This window comes from Lithobates pipiens, unplaced genomic scaffold, assembly GCF_037356315.1.
Source record: "Lithobates pipiens isolate NorthernLeopardFrog02 unplaced genomic scaffold, aLitPip1_a1.2 Scaffold_23, whole genome shotgun sequence".
Taxonomy (NCBI): Eukaryota; Metazoa; Chordata; class Amphibia; order Anura; family Ranidae; genus Lithobates; species Lithobates pipiens.
The window spans coordinates 261,137,200-261,157,900 of NW_027507785.1; the positions used below are offsets into that span (position 1 = coordinate 261,137,200).

General features: G+C 42.4%; 1 long non-coding RNA gene across 2 annotated transcripts in view; it reads left to right on the forward strand.

Annotated features, from left to right (window-relative positions):
* Positions 1-20,701, forward strand: part of LOC143928302 (uncharacterized) — a 227,617-nt gene that overhangs the window by 30,037 nt on the left and 176,879 nt on the right. Inside the window, exon 1 of one of the 2 annotated variants that reach the window (XR_013262394.1) lies at positions 5,776-6,307. The exons of the other annotated variant lie outside the window; for it this stretch is intronic. This is a non-coding gene — a long non-coding RNA (uncharacterized LOC143928302). Of the gene's footprint in view, positions 1-5,775; positions 6,308-20,701 lie in introns of those variants that run through there. 2 annotated transcript variants of the gene reach the window in all.

Genomic DNA, 20,701 nt, shown 5'->3' on the forward strand with positions numbered 1-20,701 from the left:
GAGGCAGAAATTGCCCAATGCTCAAGGAACCCCTAGCAACCTCTGGAGGAACCCTGGTTGAGAATCACTGTTCTAAACGCTGCCTGTATGCATCGGGGGTTATTTACTAAAGGAAATTCCACTTTGCACTGCAAGTGCACTTAGAAGTAAAATCGCTGTAGATCCTAGGGGGACATGTGAGGAAAATAAAAAACAGCAATTTAGCTTGCACATGATTGGATGATAAAATCAGCAGAGCTTCCACTCATTTCAGATCTACCCCTTAGATTTAGAGCGACTGCACTTTCAAGTGCACTTGCAGTGCAAAGCGGATTTGCCTTTCGTAAATAACCCCCATTGTATGCGAACAAACCCCCTGTCCTTCTCACCAACACGTGACAAAGGACTGGCCAATCTCACACCACGCTGTCCCTTGCATAACAGTGCCACTCTCAGCTGCACTCTGCACAAAGATATTTCAGCTTGCGGGACCAGAGTTTTAACACTTTTCAAAATAGGGTTTAATAATGAAAAGGTCAAAATGGTACAAATAAAATATTTACAGAAAAAGGGTGTTACAAAGAAATAAACGGACAATAAAACAACAGAGAAATAAAAAAGTTGTTGAAAAGAAAGAATACTTGCAAATCCTGGTTTAAAGAGGAAGTAAACCCTGTTGAGTTTACTTCCTCTTTCATTCCCTGCAAAGGTAAAGCATTATGGACTACTATGCATCGCATAGTAGTCCATTATGTGTCACTTACCTGACACAGGAGCCAGCGAAGTCACCGCTGTCCCCTGTAGTCCGGAGCATCCATCTTCTCGGTGGGGTCTCGCAGCTCCGCCGCTGTCATTCGGCGAAGCCACAATGACGTCACTCCCCCGCATGCGCACGGGAGCCGAGGCGCACGACATTGCACGGCATCTTCGTTATCGAGGATGCCACGCTCAGTGCGCCTGCGCGCCGCTGTCTACGGCACATGCACCGTAGACAGCGGTGCCCGTCTTCTGGCAAATATCTCCTAAACCGTGTAGGTTTGGGAGATATTTCTTGGACCTACAGGTAAGCCTTACCTGTAGGTCAAAGTGGTTTGTAAGGGTTTACAACCACTTTAAGCAGAGTCCAGCGAAAATAAGCAAAAACAGTGCAGTGGCTCTCACAAGTCCTGTTAGGTGTTCCTTGGGTTGATGTTAATGGGAGCTATCAAACTGTCCTGACATTCCCCTTTTCTCTGGGCTCAAAGGGGTGTTGACAGAGGTCATCTGACCCATTAAGCATCTGAGAAGTGGCCATCGTGTTTATAACTGTACCTCCTTTACGGACAGTTTTGTACTAATATTATTATCTTCCAATATGTGCAGGTTGCATTCTAGAAACCAGTTTATTATTGTTCAGCATTCAATTTTATGTCCAGTGATGCCAAACACAGAGTATTTTGGATGAGCCTGTCACCCAGGAGGTATCTGACTGCTATCTCACCCTCTGCTAGCCTCTCTCGGTGCTAGATTAGTCATGTATGACCTTGATTTGTTCGGTATGATATTCCCCCTTCAAATATATACTTAAATTGATGGGTTTACTTCCACTTTAACAGTTTAAAGAAACAGTTACATTCCCGGCATTGCTAACTGCACATTGGTTGTGCTCTCAGTCAAACTATCAAACCCTCCAATGGCTGGTGTCATAACCGATCACATGTGCAGTACCATGGCAGTTGAAGATTAAACAAGGTCAAAAATGGCACCTTCCGTGGCTGAAAACGATAGGAGGGTTTACTTCCACTTTAAAGTCCATGCCAAATCTAAAATCCCTGCATCTATAGACACCAGGGATCTAACACTAACCTCTCTATCCCTGTAAAGAACAAAATAGTATACATACCTTTTTGAAAGCCGATCTGAACCTCTCTGACCGGATCCTATGCTGAGCTGTCAGCCGCGGCTTCACTGTGTAGGTGGTTGCAGAGATGGAGGACAACGTCACTTCCCATTCATTTCATAGCCGTTGTCCTCTGTGTCCTCCGCAGAACTTCTTGCGCTGGAGATCGGGTCGGAGCGGGCCAGATCAGCTTCCTGTTCAATTTTATGAATTGTCTGTGGATTTTGTTAAGTTGTGAATTGGGCAGAGGTCTACAGTACATAGTCGGCAAGTGCATAATATAGACCATACCCCTCTCCTTTCACTTAACTAAAGATTTTATTTTAAAATACTTTTTTTTCAGTGCCAAGCTGGTACTTCTTACCTAGGTCAGCCAGCTGTCTACAGCCTCCTGCAATACCTATGTATTGTACTGGATACACGCAGTAGTGACTCACGGGGAAAGTTGACTCCTGATAATGTATTTAAAAAAGGTGGCACAGGACCTCGATTTGCAGAGCTGGAGCAGCAGGTTACTGCTGAAAAATGCTGGATTTGCTGGATGTGAAAGTGTTCTAAGGAAAACCCTACAAAAAAGGGATAAAAAAATTCAGAGGAATTTTGGTTTGCTGCTTGGTGACTCCTCAGGCATGTTTTAGCATTCCCAAGCTATATCCTCAATTCATGCACACTGGTAGCACAGCATTACAACTCGAAACGTTGATTGTATGCAAATACAGGAGACTTTCGGTGAGAATACAGTAATACCTTGGATTGCGAGCATAATTCTTTCCGGGAGCATGCTTGTAATCCAAAGCACTTGTATATCAAAAGCGAATTTCCCCATCAGGAATAATGAAAACTCAAATTATTAGTTCCACAACCATTTATTCATAAGTCCTTCAGTTTATAGTCCATTCAAAAAGATTATAGCAAGGCTGTGTAACTATAAAATGTCTATCCACAAACGAAAGCCTCCACAAGGGGGTGAGAAGCAAAATCCAGCAGAAGCTAGAGAGTATAAAAGAGGAGAGGCGCCTCTAAGTGTAGCAATATGGTTACATTTAATGAAGGTACAACATTTAGCAACTCACATGGTTGATAAATAAAAGAGGCACGTCTAAGTATGCAGGCATCCGAGGTAAAACTGTCTGCGATCGCGACCAGGAAGACTACCCTGCAGTAGAGCGATCTAAAAGTGAGGCTTGACCCACTCGTGGAAGGGACGACGTCAATGGCGGTGCGGAGGATGGTCTATGTGGAAACCTTTATCACAGATACCTGCATACTTAGATGTGTCTGTTTTAATCATCAACCATGTGAGTTTCTAAATGTTGTGCCTTCATTAAATGTAACTGTGTTGCTACACTTAGAGGCGCGTCTCTTCTCTTTTATACTCCGTTATGACATGAAACTATTTGTATATCAAGACATCGCTTGTATATCAAGTCAAAATTTATTTTAAAATTTTGCTTGTCTTGCAAAACGCTCTCAAACCAAGGTTTTACTGTATATATCATATAAGGGGGACTTTTTCTTGTATTGTACTGTATGTCATGACTTTACAAATGCAAACATATTGTGGATCTGGACTTTTTGGCTACGCTATGAATCGGCACCATTTATAGCCAGAATGTTTACAAATTGGCACTGATACATAGCTAAGTATTAGCCCGATAGTTCAGGTGATACTTTTGGGGGTAACTAGGTTGAAGGTGGGTAAAGGGTTAGGTGTTAAAGTAGACTTCAACTCAAAAAAGTAAAGATCTATTATTATATAGGAAACATCTAGAAATGGTAATTGCGCCTTAAGCATGAAAAAGTTACAATTTGTCTTGCATTCCTCCTGAAAAATAGCAGTGCACTTCCTTGCCTTAAGTCTCAGCACCACTATATCCGCAGTGTGAGATCATCTAAGACAATGCTGCCTCTGACTGCTAGTTTCAGGAGATCTGGAATGAGATTTCAGATTCCGAATTCTTTAATTCTCTAAGGCTGCTGATGTCACTACTGCACTGCTCACTGTCCTCCTTGCTGGAGGGGAAGCTGTACCTGAGGTCCTGTAGTGGAAGTATCTGCTTCTGTTTTATTCATTATGTGGATCTATGCTTTAAGTTTACGTTTTAATAGTTTGTTTGACAGACCTGCACATGCACATCTCAAGTATATAAACTTCTCCTTCAAGAATCATTCCCATTGAACCCTCACTTCCTAACAAAATGGCAATGGGAACCTAACCTCACTGAATAAGATGTTGCCAGGTACTAATGTAAACCCACAAAGCCTCCATGTCTACCAAAGAACAGGAAAGAAATGATAAAATTCTGTCCAGATGGTAAAGATGCCCTTCAGTTTTGCACAAAATTGATGCTTCCTTACCAAATGTTTGTTGTGGATGCATGAATGGCACAGGAACTATATTTGGGGGACTTGCCTATTAATTACTCAGCTTTCGGTAAATTTCCTCAATTGTACTATAAACTGGTAGGGGAAAAGATCCCCAATACTCCTCTGGTCACAATTTTGACTATGCTGCCTGGCTCTTACATACAGGATAAGGCCCCATACACACATCAGTTTTCTGCTGAGTTTTTCCTTCAGATTTACCAAAACCACATAATATGAGGTCAAACCTTAGGAGTTTCAATGTGTATGCAATCAGGCAGGCCCTTCTACTACATGGTTTTGGTAAACCTGAAGGAAAAAGTCAGCAGATAATCTGATAGTGTGTATGGGGCTTAAGAAAGGTCTACTTTGCCACTTACTCACAGCAGCCAGATCTCTTATGTCCCGAAATTGGCATAAAGTGGGTACCCTTTCTCTTATGGAGTGGGGATGTGAAATGGACTCTCTGAGACACCTGGAACGTTTACGGGATCACATGACTGTATAGAACTAATATTCAATACTCCTCTAAATTTGTAACATACTTCGAGTGAGGGACTTCCCCTTAGAGGGAGTATGGTTTTATACTACCCGTGACATGAGTGTGGACGTACTGGGGGTGGCATCAGGCCCCAATCCAGTTTCCCTCCCCCTCTCCCTTTTTCTTTCTTCTCCCTTTTACCTCCTCCCTTTCTCTATACCTCCTATCCTCTCTTTTTCTTCCTATCCATATATACATGGTGGACATTGACCCTCCATCCTGAAAGAGTTAATGGACCTGCTTGGTAACAGCTCTATACTTTAACCCGCTTGTGGGTTACCTTTAGGCCCCTTTCACACTGAGGCGCTTTACAGGTGCTTATAGCGCTAAAAGTAGCGACTGCAAAGTGTCTGTAAAGCGCCTCTCCTGTCACCCCAATGTGAAAGCCTGAGGGCTCTCACACTGGAGCGGTGTGCTGGCAGGATGTCAAAGAAAGTCCTGCAAGCAGCATTTTTGAGGCACTTCTGCCCATGGAAATCAATCGGCAGCAGCGATTTGCGGGCACATTTTCGGCCACTAGTGGGGGTTAAAAGCACCCCGCTAGCGCTAAAAGCGCTGCTAAAATGACGCTAAAAATAGTGGTGCTTTACCGCCGACGTCCCTAATGCCCCAATGTGAAAGGGCTCTTACAGCTTAGCCTCCATGTCAAGTAGGTCAACACTCACGTTGGTTTATTCTGGGGGCTGATGTGCACATATATTCTCACTTCTGATTTCTATGGCTGGGAGTTTAAGCTAATAGTTGAATACTTTTCCTAGATTGCATTAGTTGAGCTATGCGGAGCTGTTATTATTGTTCCATGTTCAGGTCTCATAAAGGGCAAATGCCTATGTCAATGCATATCTTCAACATTGTTTTTTTTTTTGGTGTGGATATGTCCTACTCTATTTTGATTGGGTCAGGGCAAGTCTGATCATTGGAGGAGAGCAGCCTATGTTCCCAGCATAGCTCGAGAACTGACCACAATGTGCTCTCCTGCTTAGTGTTGTCAGTTTTTAATAGGAAAGGAAGGGGAGTAGCAGAAACACCAGGGATTTCATATAAAGGAGCAATACAGAGAGAACAGGTTACTTTCTCATACAAGTACATGGTACAGCAGCCACATATCAGGAATATGAAGTGTTTAAAGGTCCCTGGCAACAGTTTTGCATTGGATTTCTGTTGCTTTTAAATGAGCATACTGAACTTTATCTATCCTATAGCCTATACATGACTGCTTCTCAATTCAAGAATGCAGCAGAAACATTGCCAAACCCTTTTTTTCCTCTATGGCGGCTTTGAGAAAGCCACACAAGGTTAAGCAAATATTCCTTTAGAGATCCTTATAATCATGTCAGCTGTGATATACCCAGATGTATGATTAACCCCCCTGCGGCAGAACGGTTATAAATATCTTATTGGCAGAATGATACCAGAACGCCTGTTGCCTTGTGTTGTCTCTGGGCTTCGTAGGAACCGTCAGATGAAAATGGGTTAAGCGGAGTGCTGCTGGTGGCTGGAAGCACACGACAAATTAACGAGAGTGTCAGAAATACACAAAGAAGGTGAGTCACCCAGCCGTGCGGAGGGAACAGGATAGTGCCAGTCTCGCCCACACATCAATGAAAGGGGTGAATGCCAAAGGAAAATTAGAAACAGGTCCGTATTAACCTTTTCAAGGCAAACTAAATACAGCCATTGCTGACTTGTTTTCAGCGCATCATCTGGGGGTGGGATCCTTAAACTTTCTGCATTGTTTAGTCAGTAAAAGTATGGGATATGGGATTGTTTTTTCTTTTAGAATCATGCTTACCTAGGTGGATGCAGCATCTGTACCCCGCTGGCTCTAAGGCTGAGAACCGAGCGATCAAAGACTGCCGAGCACTCGGTTCTCGGTGTTCTGTGAGCTGAGAGCTAGTGTTAGTCACCACTGTCTGCTCTAACACCCCCCCCCTTGCGCACGCACTCCCTGAAATGCTGGGCTGCGGAAGGGGCGGGAGTGGCCGGCTCAGGCTCACTGATAGGCTGAGCTGGTTGCTGGTCCAGGCATTCTGACCATATGATCGCAATCTTTTCCAAGCTTGGACTGGCTCTGTGGCGTCAGCAGACTGAAGCCCGCTGTCTGCTGAAAGTGAGTCACAGGAGTGCAGGACGAGCTGCACTCCTGTGATTCACAGAAGTAAAGCCAAATGTGCTTTAGCTGTACTCCTTTAAAGACCCAGAACAAGCATGGGCATAAGCCTCATATGCATGTTCTTATGGCAGGTCAAAAGAGAGGATGTCACCAGCACACCAGGGATCTCCAAAACAGATCTACCCCTTTATTAGACAAACATATCACAGTGAAATTAGCAATGTTTCGGATCCACGCAGGACCCCTAATCAGGTATGTGACATTACATGTCTGATGAAGGGGTCCTGCAAGGCCCCAAAACTTTGCTGGTTTTTGCTGTGATGTGTTTGTCCAATAAAGAGTTGGACCCTTTTTGGAGATTCCTGGTGTGCTGGTGACAAATCCTTTGCTCTGAATGTTTCCATCTCCAGACGGTGGTCACTGCAGCACCCACTTACCCAACAGCCTCACCATCTGTTTTAAGCACTTAAATTCTGCACAAATGAACCACACCAACATTTATTGCACAAGGTTGCAGGGTGGTTGCAGCATTTCTCCATTCACTTTAATAGTTTATGTTCAGTGGGCAGTAGTTCCCACCGAATGCAACAGGTTTAATTCCTTTTTGCCAAGCAAAGTATTTTTGGTTGGCCGTAGCATATGAAAACCCCCAGCCAGCAGTTTGGGTGTGGTAAAAATGTGTCTCAACCAAGTTTTTACTGCACCCAACTGCAAGTGTAAAGGACGCCTTAGGATGACGTTTTTGATTTTCTGCCACATGTGCATTTTTGCTGGTTAACATTAGCATGTCTATGATTACTCTCACCTGTTACCAAAAATTGATATTTTAGGTGCCCACAAACATTGAGGAACAATTACCATCTGATTGCTCTCTGGCACTTGTGATGGTAGAGTACTTCAGAAACAGAAACATTTGGCTTTCCTGTTCCTGTCTATGTTAGCGTACAGCAGGATCAGGGAGAACCACCAGTGAGTGTGTCTTGGTGGGCATCTGCCAGCATGAGATACATCTAGACATACGATTTCAGCTGGATCAGGCTACTCTCCTCTCATATCTGATGGAAGCTTTGCAGATTTTCACACAATCACAATCAAAAATCCTTTCTATAACAAAGCCTTTAAGGCCTCTTACACAGGGGCACCTGGGGCCATATGTACCATCAACTTACCTTTTGATCAACCATTACCAATAATACTGTGTATGGCTACCTTACCACCCATGTATATGCATAGCTGGTATCCACCATTGGGTCACTGTCTCTGTGCATTTTTCAGAAGCAGCGTTTAAGTGGCATAGATTACAGTCATGATGTTGAAAATGTTATGTCAATAGCAATATACTGTATATTCACTATACAGTGTATGGTCTTTAAGTTAAGTTAAGATAATTTTTCTTTGCTACCAAGATATAAAGGTCCTGAAGAAGCTTATTGATGTGAAACGTGTCAGCCTCTTGGGATATTTCAGAAAATATATTTATTAATAGATACAATATACATATTGTATGGTCTACATCAGTGATGGCAAACCTTGGCACCCCAGATGTTTTGAAACTACATTTCCCATGATGCTCTTGCACTCTGCAGTATAGTTGAGCATCATGGGAAATGTAGTTCCAAAACATCTGGGGTGCCAATGTTTGCCATCACTGGTCTACATTGTCTTAAAGGGATCATAATCCTGTGTTGTTTTAAATTGTGATTTTAAACTTTGGAATAAAAATTTTCTATATATCTATGTGTCTGTCCTCTCTAGTACCAGTAAAGTTCAGATTACCGCTACCCATCAGATTGTGTAACAGAAGTGACGTTCCGACCAAACATTACTTCCTGCGTATGCGCTTATGCGTTCCAAACACTTCACAATCTGACGGGTAGCTGTATTCTGATAGAACACCCATGTGGACATCTTACTACACCCCTGTAAAAATCACTACGTAATATACACCTTAAGGAAAAAGTTCTAAAAAAGCAAATTATGTAAAAATCACTAAGTAATATACACTTTAAAGGGAAAAGTGATTAAAACCATTGAAATAAATTGTGCTAAAAGTCCCCAAATGAAACACATATAATGAAAATGTCCATCATAAAAATGAAGGGGTATCCCCACAATGATGTCCTAAAGTTGTATAGACCATCACATGGAAATTTCTTTCAGACAACTGATATGACTTATACACGCTTACCGGAGCTGGTGGACCCGACTGTCAGTGACAACTGTTCAATCAAGCATGGATAATTTCAGTTGGCAAGTAGACCGGGCTGTCACAGATATCCTGGAGACTTGTAGGTGCGCCCCGCTGCTCTCCCAATGGTGTTAACCACAAAGAAGACCGATGGATAAGTTGTAAATGATCATATGTTGATATCAAGCCATATAGATGGATCAAACAGCCGAAGATGTCAGCGAGAAATCCAATGGAAATATAAATGCTGGTATGGAGTCGCCCATACAGGGGTAAAATCGACCCGATAGAAGAACCCAAAAAACTTTCATCCGCAGAACATGGAAGGAAGAGAAAAAATATGGGCTCCAATGGTGCAGGTCAAAACAGGTGGGTTTTAATTGATAAAAACCAACATGCAGGAATAAAAGTGATCACAGTTCAATAAAAGCAATATGGGAAATGGTGTACCTGGCCCAACGTGTTTCGTCCTAATAGGACTTCTACTGGGGTATATACTGGGAACTTCTACTGGGGTATCTACTGGGGTATTCTCAAATCATAATAAGCATCGCACAACATGTGATACCCAATAATCCCAAAAATTAGCTACATAAACAATTGATAGTGCTCCTTCCTCTGTGAGAGGAAATATAATCCAAATATACACACAGTAATGATAAATACGATACAAAGTGTGAAAATAAAGTCCCAACAGAGATGAACCACCACCTGGAGGTAAAGTTCCTATTCGCCTTCAGAGAATAGATAAATCAAAAAACCTGAGTCAAATAACACTCTCCAGATCATGGATCCTCACTCCGATGAGCTCATGAATTTCCCGTGGTTCAAATGGTCCGTTTTTCTCCCAAACTGATGATTTCTAAGAAATTGCTCTCAAAGTTTAAAGGACATCATTGCGCAAGATTGCCGCGTATTCATAAACCCCCGATTAATGTAGGCTATTCACTCACATTTGGTTTGGTTCAAAAACGATCATTGAACGATCAGTGGTGCACACAGTTTTCTTCCTCATTGTACGTCCGGTACAGCGAAACACTGAAGATGAAGTCACTGGCTCCTACCGTCGCGTTTTGTCACAGGTCACGTGACTTTCTCAAGGGAAATGCCTTTATCTATTCTCTGAAGGTGAATAGGAACTTTACCTCCAGGAGGTGGTTCATCTCTGTTGGGACTTTCTTTTCACACTTTGTATCTTATTTATGATTACTGTGTGTATATTTGGATTATATTTCCTCTCACAGAGGAAGGAGCACTAGCAATTGTTTATGTAGCACATTTTTGGGATTATTGGTTATCACATTGTTGTATGATACTTATTATGATTTTTAGTTGGGTTTAAGTGCATTATTATTCTTATTTTATTATTTTGCATGTGGCAACAGAGCACATTTAAATAGCTGCAGCTGAATCAGTTTTTCACATTAGTAATCAGGTCCATATCAGAGCTTTAGTAACTTTTTCTTAACAGATATCAATATACCATATTTATTTATTGCTAAAATTACTCTGAAATTCAAGACGTAGCTGGGTGTAGTGAGATGTCCGCATGGGTGTTTTATCAGATTACTGCTACCCGTCAGATCATGAAGTGCTTGGAACGCATAGCACCATGGAACGCATGTTGGAACGTATAGCGCATGCGCAGGGGAAAATATTTTTTGGCTGGAACGTCACTTCCGTTACACAATATGATGGGTAATCTGATAGAAGACTGGCATAAATGGGTTTTTGAGGTTGTAATAATAATGGATGTGGTACATTTTAGCCCATAGTGTGATATTCTTTACCTGTCCTGTAACAAACACTGCAAAGCCAATATAGGAGGAAGCCAGTCAGTCTACCAGTATTTCTAAAGATTGTGGCAGGAAACCTATACAGACACAACAATGCAAGGCAACACTGCTAACCACTGAACCACTGTGGGCCTGTAGTAAAATAAAGCGGTTTTGCTGCTGTATGAAAGCTAAGGGGATTTCTGAACTGCATGAAAGCTCAGCTAGGAAATTTCATTTTCTGGTTATCATGTGACTGCTTCATCCGACCACAGTGTGAATGAGCGGAAATGAAACAGCAACCGATCTTATACAATCTGCTGCGACACAAAAGTAAGCTGTAATAATCTTCATCCCAAATCGCTAAATGCGATCTCCTCTTTTATGGAAGGACTATGATCATTTTTTAGATAATAAAATATGCTGTATATGTAAAAAAGCCAATAAAGGTCAACCTGCGTTTTTTCAATAGCTGCTAACTTTTGGCGAATATTGTACGTCGTATATCATTAAGAAATCAGTTTGCAGAATTTCCTGCATCTAACCACACTACACACCAACAAGGGGCTAAACTACACGTGAGACTTTAATCACCTATGAGAGATTAACCCTCTAGCTGACAGCTGCCTCAAATGAGTTCCTAACATTGCAGATGAGGCAGGAGTCAACAAAGGGTTACAGGCCAAGATAAAAAGTTGGCAAAATCTCATTTGTAACTGTAGCTGAGCTGTAGAATGAAAGCAAGACAAACATTCTTCTGAAAGGTGAGATGATGTCAACTGAAGGGAGGAACTGGTGACTTCATTTAACGCCATAGGCGGGAACTTTACAAGGAAGTGTATTCTCGTTCAGCTGATCAAGAGATAAAAGCAAACTTTGAACTTGGTTTCGCTTATCGTAGTAGTTTAGCGAGTTCTTGGAAAATAATGTGCATGCACTAACACTGCAGCGTGGACTTTACACCATCTTGTTTTTAAAGTACAGCCAATAGTTTACATTGTAAATGTTGTGTCACCTGTGTTTAGACGTGCATGTAACCCTATGTTGTGTAGTAGTTAGGGTTGCCACCTCATCCCTTTTAAAAACAAGCACATATTAATTACACAGGTTCTGTGGCTGATTAAGGTGGTAATTAAACTCACTTAGCGCCTTATCTGCATTAAATTAGCCTCAGAACCTGTGCAATTCATATGTGTTCAGGGTTAAAGGGTTTGTTAACCCACATGTCTTACTTTATCTAGTGCCACCATAGGAAGCGGCTTCCTATGGTGGCACACTGAGATAAGGAGGAGCACCGGCAGAGGACCCGAGAAGAGGAGGTTTGGGCCGCTTTGTGCATTTCCATTGCACAGAGCAGGTAAGTATAAACCTGTTTGTTATTTTTTTTTTATTAGGTTAGAATCACTGTGACAGACCCAACCGGGACAGGTGCTTTTGGAGGGGACTGCAGGGCAGCCTCTTGCCTATTGACTATGGGCCTTGGCATTTGAGGGGGCTTTATTCTTTGAGAGGCTGGGTGACTTTTGGGGGGACAAAAACCAGCAATGACTGCTTCACCATCCCTCCTAGACTGCTTCACCACCCCTCCAAGTCTCAGAAAATCAGAATAGATGTTGGCATCTGCCCTAAACAACCTGATGCTGGTGTTTCCTGCTGTAATCTGTTTATTAAGGCAGTGTTTCTCAACTTCAGTCCTCAAGGCGCCCCAACAGGTCATGTTTTCAGGATTTCCCTCCTCAGAACCGGCTGTGGTAATTACTAAAGGCAGTGAAACTGATCAAATCACCTGTGCAAAATAATGGGAAAGCCTGAAAACATGACCTGTTGGGGCGCCTTGAGGACTGGAGTTACACTGTATTAAGGTGTCTTTCGCTCAAGGTATAATTCCCCATTGTGTGCCTCCTAGGTGTCAACTTTTCTTTCTGTCTGTCTGCTAGTATTGTGACCACTTCACCTTGTTACCAAATTATTGTGGGATGTTATATGTTTGTGTTAATTAGCTTACTGTATCATTAGGATACCGTTTATGTTTATGTTAGCTGTTTATTAGGTGTACCGCTATTATTGTTTACAGTTTGCATCGTTTTGGATAATGTGATCAAGCTCTTACCTGATTTTGTGTGGTAAATATTCTGTGTGAATTTACAATAAAGTCAGTTCCAGTTTGCACCTAAGCTAGTGTCGTCTAGTTCTTGGGTGCAATGCTCAGCTATAATACCTGGTTCCAGAGTGGAGGAAGCTGTATCTTGGCGGAAGCACCCAAGCGGGGTGCTGAGAGGTCCGTTACAAACACTTTAACATGAAAACTATAGTCTAATGCCTTTTTTAGATGTAATAATGTGTCTTTAATCTTATCACTATTTTAATATTTATTTTACTTATTTCAGTTACTTATATAGCGCTGTCAATTTACACAGCGCTTTACATATACATTGTACATTCACATCAGTCCCTGCTCTCAAGGAGCTTACACTCTAGATCCCTAACTCACATTCATACATATACTAGAGCCAATTTAGACAGGATCCAATTAACCTACCAGCATGTCTTTAGAGTGTGGGAGGAAACCGGAGTACCCGGAGGAAATCCACGCAGGCACAGGGAGAACATGCAAACTCCATGCAGCAGGTGTCGACACCAGTCTGTGTGCATGTTTATGTCACTACTATTTTCCATATCCCTACATACATTGCATTCTCTAAGAAACACATGCAAGTTTTTTGAATTTATCTACACCCCATCACTGACAACTGTTGAAGTGAGTTCCACATCCTCACCACTCTAATGCCCTGTACACACGTTCAGACATTCCGAGGACAAAATCCGTCAAATTTTTTCCGACAGATTTTGGCCCAAACTTGTCTTGCATACACGCGGTCGCCCAAAGTTGTCGGAAAATCCGATAGTTCAGAACGAGGTGATGTACAACACTGATCTGACACTGAAAAAAAATTACTGATATATGAAACATTGTTAAGTACAATACAAAGTGCCTCTGGTAGCTAATCTATAATTTTCAATGGTTAAAGAGGAGCTCCAGGCTCCTTCAGAAAAAAATAAAAGTCAGTAGCTGCTGAATATTAATATTAGGACACTTACCTGTCCAGGAATCCAGCGGTGTCTTGACCAGAGCTGATTTTTTCGGCTCTCGGGTGCTGCCACTTCGGCAAAAGGAAGCTGGCAGTGAAGCTTTACCGCTTCACAGCCGGTTCCCTACTGCGCATGTGCAAAGCACACTGTGTTTTGTGAATGGCTCAGTGGCCGGGGAAGATGGAGGGGGGGGGGCAAACTTCTGGCTAAGTTCACAGCAGCAAACTCACCCGAAAGTGGGAGTGGGTACCTGTCAAAACCAGGTACCTACTCCCCCCTCCCCCGAAAGTTGCCAAATGTGGCAGCGGGGTTGATGGGGGTTTAGAAGGAGGCAGACAAGCGGAGCTCCGCTTTAATACTTACCTTACTACTTTCTCTGGTCCTTTCCACTGCTTTTGGTCCAGGAAAGAGAGTCTCTCTCCATCCTCACGTACAATGCAGGGCTGTTGACAATCATAGTGTGACTGCAGACTAGAATGTCTTAGGCCGCGTACACACGGGCGGATTGTCTGTCCAACTTAGTCCGCTGAACCGTGTTTCAGCGGACAATCCGCTCGTGTGTGGGCTTCAGCGGACTTTTTCAGCGGACAATCTGACGAACAAAGTCTTACGGAATTTCCGTAAGACAGTCCGTTCAAACTTGGATTTGTCCGTCCAAACTTGGTTTCAGCGGACAGTCCGCTCGTGTGTAGGCAAGTTGGACGGACTAAGTATGGCGCATGCTCAGAAAGGATTTACACGGCCGAAGGTTGCATTGCAGTGTATAGGACGTCGTTTTTTTAGTCCCGTCTGACGTGCTGTAGACGTCATCGCGCACGCTTTCAGCGGACTGTCTGCTCATCGTGTGTGGTCAAGTCCGTTCATGCAAATTTTGAACGGACTGTCTGTCGGATTGTCTGACGAACTTAGTTGGCCAGACAATCCGCCCGTGTGTACGCGGCCTTAGAAAATTGCCTTTGGGGGATCGGTTCCACAGTGTGGAGGAAGCCTGTTGGAGAGAGGAACAAATAAGTATTACATCTTATTCCTTAATCCCTCAACCTTTTGAGCATTTGAAGCAGGGATATGCAATTAGTGGACCTCCAGCTGTTGCAGAACCTCAAGTCCCATGAGGCAAAGCAAGACTCTGACAGCCACAAGTATGACACCCAGAGGCAGAGGCATGATGGGACTTGTAGTTTTGCAACAGCTGAAGGTCCGCTAATTGCATATCCCTGATTTAAAGTATAACTAAATGCAAAACCATTTTTTATTTTTTTTTACTTCTGGATAGAGTAGAGATGGATTAGAACACCTGTCAATTTTTATTGCTGTCTCTGCCCCCTTTAGGCTGGATTCACACCTATGCATTTTTTGTGCTTTTTGCATTTTGCAGATTTGCACTCCAGTCCATTTAACATGGTTTCCTATGGAACACGTTCTGTAGAGCAAATCTGCAAAATGCAAAAAGCACAAAAAATGCACAGGTGTGAATCCAGCCTTAGGGAGATTCACCCTCTCTATTTGTGCTGTTTACCATTGTCACTAAAAGTGAAAGTAAAAGAAAATCACAAATTTTGGGTTGTCCTCAGAACAGTAATAAAGGGAAAATCTTCCAACAGGGAAACTAGTTCTGGTGACCTGGGGGCCGCCAAGGAAATCTCTTAATTTGCATGGATTTCCTCTCACTTCCTGTTTTGGCTATGGAACAAGAAGTGAAGGTAAATCTTTGCAACGGGACACAGATGGCAAAAACAAAACAAACACTGACAGGGGTTATAATCTTCCTTTACTCTCCAAAATGAGAAAAAAAAGGGTTGCCTCTAGTTCTGCTTTAACCCTTAGAGTGTGGAGGCCCCTCTGCAAGTATTTTTTTTAAATCATTTATGGACTTGGCCTTTTTTCTTCTTTCGCTGCTGGGGAAGTACAGGATGACCTGGGATCAGAAGAAGTGGGTTGAATGATGCTGGCCATTAGATTAAGGACATCTAGTGGTAGAAAAAGCTAATGTTTAAGAGTTTGTTTAAAGGGGTTGTAAACCTTCGTTTGTTTTCACCCTAATGCATTCTAGCCCCCCCCCCCCAGCCCCCCAGTTTTACTTACTTGAACCCTTGAATTTGACCCACGGGGATGTGCTGTCTCTCTGCCCGGGGTTCTCAGCTCTTGTTTGAATAGATTGATAGCAGTGCAGCCATTGACTCCCGCTGCTATCAATCAAATCCAATGACGCGGGCACCAGGGGGCAGAGCAGAGTCCTGCATTCGGCCTCTATGGGCGCTGAATGCTGGACTCGGAAGCACGCCTACAAGGAAACCCCCTCGGGAAGCGCTTCTCCAAGGGGGTTATCAGATGTGGGGAGGAGCCGGGAGAGCCGTCGGGGGAACCCAGAAGACCAGGTTCGGGGCCACTCTGTGCAAAACAAGCTGCACAGTGGAGGTAAGTATGATATGTTTGTAATTTTTTATTTTTTTTATTTTATTTTTCACTTTAATTTAATAGCTAGAAATGATATAAATAATCCCTCAGTTTCTCTAATTCATACATAGTTATTCAATTAAAAAGACATTCATCAAGAAAAACCTTTTAAGCTTAAATGTTTTAAGATTCAGCAATTTTCTGTAGATACTTACTAGAATTTTACTGATTTGGCAGATTTCTCAGAATACACATCTAGATTACAGTTGTTAAACGTGATTGTCTCTTAGGATAGTGTATTCTTTAGTTAGTAAACTTAGGACTGTTTGTAGGCTGTAAACCAACTGTCAGTCTGTTGGAGCTTTGCTGGTTTCACTAGACGGTGTTATTATGACATTTTTGTGTTTTTTTTCTGGAGATAGTAGTAAATGAAAAGAGTGACTGATGAAGATAGTGACAGTAAAAAAACTGTCACGGTGACAATGCACAAAAGGAAACAGCAAGTAAAAAGCCCATATGTGTTCTACACTGAAGGCCAACCTGTTGTCACCTACATGGGAAAAAAACCAAATGAACATGGGGCATTTAGTTACACTTCCTGTCTGTTTTCTGCGGTTTCTTCTTTTACAGACGGCACATTTTAGTATCACATTATGTTCTCTACAATCATCGATCTGTGTACCATTTTAGGTTTATAAACACAGACACATGGGGCTATTTATACATTTTTTTCACACAACTTGTTCACACAACATTTACATACTTCCAAACGTTTAAACTTGAGAATAAGGGACATTTCAGGGAGATAGTGACCTGCTAAGCTTGCCGCAGCAAAAAGTGAGTGTGACAAAACATGATAGCGGGAGGGTACATAGAAGGCAACAAGGATCCCTATGGTACATGGAGGAAAGGTAAGAGGGATCACTATGGTGCATGGAAGGCAGGAAGGATCACTATGGTACATGAAAGAAAGGAAAGAGGGATCACTATGGTGCATGGAACGCAGGAAGGATCCTTATGGTACATGGAAGAAAGGAAAGAGGGATCACTATGGTGCATGGAAGGCAGGAAGGATCACTATGGTACATGGAAGAAAGGAAAGAGGGATCACTATGGTGCATGGAAGGCAGGAAGGATCACTATGGTACATGGAAGAAAGGAAAGAGGGATCACTATGGTGCATGGAAGGCAGGAAGGATCACTATGGTACATGGAAGAAAGGAAAGAGGGATCACTATGGTGCATGGAAGGCAGGAAGGATCACTATGGTACATGGAAGAAAGGAAAGAGGGATCACTATGGTGCATGGAAAGCAGGAAGGATCACTATAGTATATGGAAGGCAGGAAGGATCACTATGGTACATGGAAGGCAGGATTACTATGGCATATGGAAGGCAGGAAGGATCATTTTGGTACAGTAGTACCTTGGATTACGAGCATAATTAATTCCAAAAGGATGCTTGTAATCCAAAGCACTCGTATATCAAAGCAAGTTTCCCCATAGGAATCAATGGAAACTCAGATAATTCATTCGTCACATCTAGTGTATGCAGTACCGCATGTGGCCAGAGGTGGGGGGGTGCCGGAGACACTGAGACCACTGGAAGACACTTGGAAACACTAGGAGACGCTCTGAGACACTCGGGAAACCAAGTGTCTCCAAGCATCTCTGGGTGTCTCTGGCGCCCCCACCTCTGGCCACAAGCGGGAATGCACACCCCAGAGACTTGAATCCTGCTTGCTAAACAACGCTCGCAAATCGAGTCAGGATTAAAAAAAAAAAAAAAAACAGCTGATATTGTGAAACGCTTATAAAACGTGTTACTCGCAATCCAAGGTTTTACTGTATAGGCTTTGGCACATGGAAGGCAGGAAGCATTACTATGGTATATGGAAGGCACTCACGATCAGCAGATCAATGCTTTGCAGGCTCCTAGTAAAAATATTTATAAATGCACATTTTTTTTTACCTGCATAAAAGATGTGCATTCATTTTATTTTTTTAAATGTTGAACTTATCCTTTAACCTACCAGCATGTCTTGGAGTGTGGGAGGAAACTCACGCAGGCACAAAGAGAACATGCAAACTCCAGGCAGGTATGTTTGGGACTATATTTTTAAAATTTCTATTTAGATCAGTAAATGTGAAAAAATGAATATAAATCTTTCATATTTACTATTTTAAGTTAGAAGCGAGAGCCTTAGACCCCATACACAATATACAACTTTTGTTGTCTGATTTTCCTAAGGCTCCTTTTACACTACTGCTACTTCAAACTAGCGAGATTTTACCGCATTTTCAGGGAACGCCTGTGTAATGGACCACAACTAGTATCAAAGTTGGACCAAAGTAGTACAGGGACTACTTTGAAGTCAATGTGACTTGAAATCACACAGATATGAATGGTACTCATTGGAAATCATGGGGTACGACTTGTCATACGACTTTGCAGTCCCAAGTCGCAGAAGTGTGAAAGAGGCCTTAGATTTACCAAAACCATGTAGTGTAAGGGCCTGCCTGATTGCATACAGGGTTGACCTCATATTATATGTTGTTGGTAAATCTGAAGAAAAAAAAATCTACAGAAAGTTGTATAGTGTGTATCCAGCTTTAGGCTACTCGATAGCATCATTAAAACTTAAAAATCCTTTATATCCTTAAAAATCTGCAAAAGGGACAGTTTTTCAATGAATACAAAGAGTTATTTCTCAGGACAAAATACAGAGTTGGGGCAGTGATGTCACAATCTCTACAACCTCCAGTCAGGCAAGGCTTTGCATTTATTGAGAAATTGCAAATAATTCTTTAAATAGCACCCATGTCCTCCTATGTTCTGAATGCAACTGATTGGCACGGGACCCAGAAGCTAGTGGAGATCAGTGGAGTAGTGGTATCTACTACATTGATTTCCAGCTTCCACAAAGATCCCACAGGTATAATATATGCATGGTTAGATTGGTCCAAGCTGGAGCAGTATAACTACAGTATATAAAAAATGCCATTCCTTTCTGCCTCTAAACTCTCCTGCCTTTAAACGTCTGTAAATTCTTATGTGTGCAAATGTGTGGACATGTAAGCTACTATAGAGGGACATTAAGGGTGCATTCTTACTACAGCATTTTGAATCGCAGGCAGATTGGCAGCGGATCTGCCCACGATTTGACCGCACTGAAGTGTGAATGACAAAACGCAGGACTCGCATTCGAGATGCCATTCATTTGAATGACACCTCAAATCGCAGTGTTGGTCTGGTGGGTTTACTTCCTCTTTAAAGAGGGATTCCACTGGGAAAAAAAAATTATTAAAAGCCAGCAGCTATAAATACTACAGCTGCTGATTTTTAATAAATGGACACTCACCTCTCCCAGGGTCCAGCGATGTCAGTAGCTGAGACCGATCGATGGCTCGGCTCTCGGCTGCTGCCGCCGCCATTCTCTGTGAGGGAAATAGGAAGTGAAGCATTGCAGCTTCACTTCCCGGGTTCCCTACTGCGCATGCGTGAGTCACGGAGAGCAATTGGAATGGTCAGCGCTGTCTCTGGGACCAGTGTGTGCCCCAGCAGACAGCACGCCAGGACAGGAAACAGCATAGACTCTATGCCCGGAATTGGGTGCAAATACCTGTCTCCACTGAAAGGTAGCAACTGGGACACCGGAGGGGGGGGAGGGTTCCGATCAGTGAAAGTTCCACTTTAGGGTGGAACCCTGCTTTAAGTTGTAATGAGAACAGGAGGTGAGGAGGACACTTGGGAAAAAGTTCTTCATTGGTGACCTTGCCAGCAGTAGTTTGGATCTCTAATCATGCCCACATAGCCATGATAGCTGTGCCTCTATTTTAATAATTGGCTTATTCAGTATTAGAGCAAATTCATGAAAGAGGAACTGCAGTCTGCTCACATAATTTGTAATAAAAACATCTTTGTCATTCTTAAGCTTCCCTCCAACCATTTTGCATATTATTTTATATATATTGTGATTCTGTACTTGCTAAATATGCTGCAGAAATCTCCCTTCACTAAGTCTGGCTGCAACTATTTTAACTGTGGGCAGCTGAAGGTCCGCTTTCACTTGATTTTTTTTAAATGTCTGCGACAATGCAGAAATTGTACAGTGCAGTGCAGCATAAATACTGTTTTTTTACAGAACATATTTTTACCAAAAACAGTAATGTCCAACAATGGCAGAAATATTAGTATAATTATTTTAGTCTTTCATACTAGTCCCGGATAATAGATTTAGTGTTTGAAGCTCAACTTTTTAAAACTTGTAATTTTTACAATGCTGTTTAAACTCTAGTCATATTATACCAGGCAATATTTTGCACCACAAATATTTTTAACATAAAATACAAATAATACACAAAAGCATGGCTGTTAC